Raw genomic sequence first — 6,000 nt, forward strand, 5'->3', positions numbered from 1 at the left:
TCCGTAGTAACAAAGCTTCACATTTTTGTTGCACTATTACAAAATGCGTTAGCTGACATTTATTGAATATTTGCTATATGCCAGGAACTACAAAGTGCTTTACATGTATGAATTCATTCAAATCTTATAAAGATTGTATAAGGTAATTACCATTACCAGCATTTTATAGAAGAGAAAATTGAGAAACTTGCCTAACTCTCACAGCTAGAAACTGGTGAAGTGAGGATTTAATTCAAATAGTCTAACGACTGAGTCAGGCTAACAGAGCAGTATGTATACTAACCTTTCCAGAACACTGGGAATAAATGTTTGTGGTAGGTAGAATTGAATTGTGAAATGTTTCAAAATGAGAGGATATTTTAAAGAGTATTTAAGTTCTACTTGGAAGAACATAATAGTTGAACTAAGATTTGAAGTAATTTTTGCATTTAGTACTATTTTTTCTCCTTTATCATTTTAACCATTTTTTTTTTTTTTGGTAGACAGTTCAGTAACATTAGGTACATTCACATTGTTTGTCAACCATCATCACTATCCATCTCCAGAACTTTTTCATCATCTCATATTGACCCATTAAGTTCCATTCTACTCTCTGTCTACACTATCCAACTCCTCTGCTCTCTATGAATTTGTCAGTACAGTACTATTATGAATTAAACAGTTTACATTCATTTTAAATTGGTTAATATTTTATGCTTACATTTTCAATTCTCATTCAGAGTACAAAGGTAAAGTTTAACTCAGTTTCTGTCTGGATAGTCACAAAGGTCCTATTAGTAAAATCTGATTAATGAGGCTTTACTAAGAATTCCAAAATGTTACCCTACTAGTATTGCTAGTGGTGACTTGGTTGTTGGTGATACCACTTGGGCATCTGATAACCAAAGGATTCTTCTCCTATGGCTTGTCTTGACCTTCAGAAATATATATCTATTGAGTCTGGTGAACCTTGTAAACCTATTTTGAGATTCTTTTCAATCCTCTTAGCCTTTTAGATGGCAGGAAAACACCATGATTACCAGTCAAGAAGCAAACGACAGATGTCATGGATTCTGACTATCTCCCCTGATATGTCCTAGACCACTTTTGCTTTTATTTTGCATTTTTGATGAGTGCTGGCAAATGGAGAAGAATGTTTATTTTGAACCAAATAAAGCAATAAAGTTGGAAATTACTGACTCAAACAACCTAAGAAAAATGTCTATTTTATTTAAGAACATAGTAATAATGGTAGCCACATTTGTGTCCAGTGAGGAGAGCATCCTCGTATAAATACATAGAGTCTTACTTGGAGCTTCCACAAATTTATGTGAGATTGAAAGGAAAATTATCTGATAAATTCGGATATCATTACCTCATCTCTCATCTCGGCTAAGCAAATGAACAAAAAACAATGTTGAGGTGAGTCCAGGATGTGAATCAACAGACCAGATATCTTCCAGGGATCATTTTTTGGGGTTTGGGATTTCCTAAGTAGTCCATTTCGTGGCCCTGGGTAGTTTGTCACATCCCATGGGAAAACAACATGTTTCCTTGGTCCTGATCTAATAACTGTGACACATAATCCATTCCAGATTTCTTTTTTGTGTAGGAAATTACAAGAGAAAAAAAATGAAGTGTGGTAATACTTTACATTTAACAACAGAAATGTGGAGTTACCAAAACAAATGTATATCCCATGAAAATAAGTAACAAATCAAGTTAACATGTTTTAATACATTGAATTATTTTGTTTTTAAATAATTGATTTTGATAATTTATTTTCATAATTTGTTCAATTAAAATAGATCTGTATGATTCATTAGACATGTATCCCTAGGATCACCAACTTGTCAAACTTTGTTCGGGAATTGCCCAGTTTTAGCATTGAAAATTCCATGACTCTGGAATCCCTGTAGTTTTGGGCAATCTATGATGGTTGGTCACTCTAAGCTGAAGACATATTTATAGCCATAGCTTTAGATGTTATGATACACATACTGTATTAATTATGCTTTCCTGCTGTGTATTTTGTCCGCTTCCAACTTCAACTATGAGAAAACAAATAGTAAACAATATGGTAAATTTTCCTTTGAATTATAAAACTATAGTTTTGAAGCAGATATTTTTGCTTTCAAAGGAAGGAGACAAAACGTTATTGAATGCAGTTGCATTTAATGCTTAAAGTGATAGTTCCTAAATTGAATGCTTGTCTGGTGACCAGATGTTCTAGGAATGGATCTTAATTGATTATAATGTCTGGCTTCAAAATGTGCATGCATGTGTTTGGAAAATCTGTCTTTTGGATGTATATGTCTTCCTTACAGATAATTTACTCTGATGGGAAGGAAGAGGGAACAGGTGTCAGGGTCATTGTTCTTAGATAACTGAAAAAAAACCTATTTCTTTTTTCTAATGGAAGTGTTTTGCACAATCCGTTTCACTGCAAGCATTTCTTTAGCACCTTCTTATACATTTTATTACACTGAGTTTTAATTTTCATTCAACTTAAAACATGTTCTAATTTTCCTTTTAACTTGCTCTTTGCACGGGATATTTAGAAGTATATTTATTAATCTTCAAATATTTGTGGTTTTATAGATATCTGTTATAGCTGTATAATTTAATGTTATTATAGTCAGAGAAGGCACTTGCTATGTTATCACTTCTTTTTAATTGGTTGAGGTTTGTTTTATGGCACAGCTGTTGTCTATCTTCCTGAATGCCCACTTGAAAAGAATGTTTAATCAGCTGATAGTTGGTTAAGTCAGATGATATTCTTATTGAAGTCTTGATCTGTAATGATTTTCTGTCTACTTGTTCTGTCAATTACTGAAAAAGTTGTGTTGAAATTTTAGTAAAAAATTGTGGACTTGTATATTTTTCCTTTTAGTTATGTTGGTTTTTGCTTCATGTATTTTGGAATTCTTCTGCTAGGTGCACATTTAGAATTTTTATGTCATCTTGGTTACCCTTTATCATTATTAATTTTATCCTTCTTCCAAGTAATATTTCTGTTTTTGAAGCCTGCTTTTATATTACTATAACCATTCCAGCTTTCTTTGGAGGTGGGTTTGCATGGTATGTTTTCTACATCAGTTTTCTTTTAACTTTTTTATGTTTTATATATAAGGAGAGTTGGCCAGGTGCAGTGGCTGACGCATGTAATCCTAGCATTTTGGGAGACTGAGGTGGGCAGATCACCTGAGGTCAGGAGGTTGAGATCAGCCTGGCTAACATGGTGAAAACCTGTCTCTACTACAAATACAAAAATTAGCCAGGCGTGGTGGCAAGGCACCTGTAATCTCAGCTACTCAGCAGGCTAAGGCAGGAGAATCACTTGAACCCGGGAGGTAGAGGTTGCAGTGAGCCAAGATACGCCATTGCAATCCAGCCTAGGGGACAAGAGGGAGACTTTGTTTCAAGAAAAGAAAAGAAAAGAAACAAAACAAAACAAAAGAGAGAGTTTGTTGTATACAGCATATATTTGGCTCTTGTTTTATTATTTAATTGTATTTTAATTAGTATTTTTAGACCATTTACCTTTAATGTAACCATTTTTATGATATCTGGTTAAAATCTGCCCAGCGTGCTAGTTGTTTTCTATTTGTTCTACCTGTTTTTTCTTCTATTCTGCCTGCTTTTGGAATTTTATTATGATTCTATTTAACTTGAGTATGATTTATACCTCTTATTACAGTAGTACAATCTTATCCATGATTTCACTTTCTAATAGTTTTGAAGGATGGGAAGTCCAAAATCATGGTTCCAACCTCTTGCAAGGGCCTTCATGCTGTATTATTCTATGGCAGAGGAGCAATAGAGTAAAAAGGCAGAAGGTCATATGAGTGCTTGAGACAAAGAGGGCTGAACTCCAATAATAAAAGCATTAATCTACTTCTCAAGGGTTTCTCTTCTTAGTACTGTAACGATGATAAATTTCTAACACGTTAACTTTAGGGGAACATATTCAATCCATAGTAGTTGTCTTATTCCATTCAGGCTACTGTAACAGAATACCACAGACTGGTAGCTTATAAACAACAGAAATGTATTTCTTGTACTTCTGGAGTCTGGGAAGTCCACAATCAATATGCCAGTAGGTGCATAGATGGCAAACTTCTCATTGTGTTCTCACATGGTCGAAGAATGAAGGAGCTGTCTGGTTATTACCTCTTTTATTAGGGTAATAATACCATTCATGAGGACTCATGACCTAATCACTGCTTAAAGGCCCCACCTGCAAATACCATCACACTAATGATAAGGTTTCAACATATGAATTTTGGGGACACATACATTTTCAGTCTGTCACATTTCCGCCATAAGCTGTATTTAGACCTGTAGGAGTTTAGATGAAAGAATGATGATGAAGAGGGGAGAAGTACATTATCAGTCACATGGGTCCTGGACTACAGTACAGTGCAGTGATAAAACTAGGGATTCTAGAGCAAGACAGTTTGGGTATAAATCCTCTGCTACTTACTAACAGTAGAACCATGGACAATTTAGTTATAATTTTAAAAACTTCAGCCTTCATCTGGGCATGGTGGCTCATGCCTGTGATCCTAGCACTTTGGGAGGCTGAGAAGGGTAGATCACTTGAGGTCAAGAGTTCAAGACCAGCCTGGCCAACATGGTGAAACCCCGACTCCACTAAAAATATAAAAATTAGCTGGGTGTGGTGGCAGGTGCCTGTAATTTCAGCTACTTCAGAGTCTGAGGTGGGAGAATCACTTGAACCTGGGAGGTAGAGTTTGCAGTGAGCTGCAATTGCTCCATTGTACTCCATCCTTGCTGTCAGAGTGAAATTCTGTCTCAAGAAATACATACATACATACTTACATACAAATAAATAAAAACTTCAGCCTACTCCAGTTTAGAGTAACAAAATCTGTGCTCAGGTGTTTCAAGTACACAAATTTGCATTTATTATAAAATACTCATTATATGTTAGCTTTTATATATTCACTACTAACCAAACACATTTTTCAAATCTGTCAACAGGTTAATCAATTCAAGTCATTGTAGCCAGAGGAAAAATTTGTTCAAACCAGTTTTTACTATATACATAAAGCTTCATTCTCTAATTTTAGTAACATCAAGATTGGATTTTTCCAAGGACACACTGAAATTTTAGGATGCCTTAATAACAACTACAAATATTCATTTTGATATTTACTTTCCATTCTATTTTCAAACTATGTTTTTTTTTCTTTTATATGTGACTCTCTCAATAAAAGCATTTATAGTGTTGAACAACACGATATAAAAAGAACTTTTTTGTTTCACAAGTTAGTGTGATAAGAATTGAAATAATATTGAGGCCAGGGTATGGTGGCTTATACCTGTAATTCCAGTGCTTTGAGAGGCCAAGGTGGGAGGATTGGTTGAGCCCAGGAGTTTGAGAGCAGCTTTGGCAACCCTAGTAAAAGCTTGTCACTACAACAAAGAAAAACCATTAGCCTAGCATCGTGGCGATACTACCTAGTAAACTCAATGAAGTTCTTATCTTCCTAATTACTTAGCATAAAAACAAGAAGGTTCTGGTCTAAGCAGATATTTGCCTGTTTTTTTCCATGGATTTCTAGAAAACTTAGACTGTTTTGCTAGCCTTTCAAGTTTTGAATTTCTCTTATAAAGCAAATTGGAAAGAGGATTTACTGAAAATATTTACATAAAGTACATAAGGTAGTAGCATTCTTTTATGCCATTTTGTCTTAAGAGTCCATCTTAATGAATCTGTTTATCTGCACCCAAGGCTGGGCTTTAAATAATTATTTTGTAATTTAGGACTCCTTAGCTCTCTTTTATGAACAAAAAATGAATGGCTAATACGAGGATTGTTTCCAATAGGCTTTTTAGAGGAGATCTCAGTGGTTATCTCGGTGGCTAGTTGACATGTATAATAAGATTTGAAGACTTGGTGAAAATAAAAAGTTTAGCATATCAATTAGTGGCTTATTAAAGTAAGTCATACTTGGGTAGCTGGAGGAAATTATATTCATTTAAATTGTATAT

General features: G+C 34.5%; 1 long non-coding RNA gene across 1 annotated transcript in view; it reads left to right on the forward strand.

The window, feature by feature from the left end:
- Window positions 1-6,000, forward strand: part of LOC116550957 — a 43,205-nt gene that overhangs the window by 34,441 nt on the left and 2,764 nt on the right. The window lies entirely within an intron of this gene.

Source organism: Sapajus apella, unplaced genomic scaffold (genome assembly GCF_009761245.1).
Source record: "Sapajus apella isolate SASKATOON/1434 unplaced genomic scaffold, GSC_monkey_1.0 scaffold8, whole genome shotgun sequence".
NCBI classification, from domain to species: domain Eukaryota; kingdom Metazoa; phylum Chordata; class Mammalia; order Primates; family Cebidae; genus Sapajus; species Sapajus apella.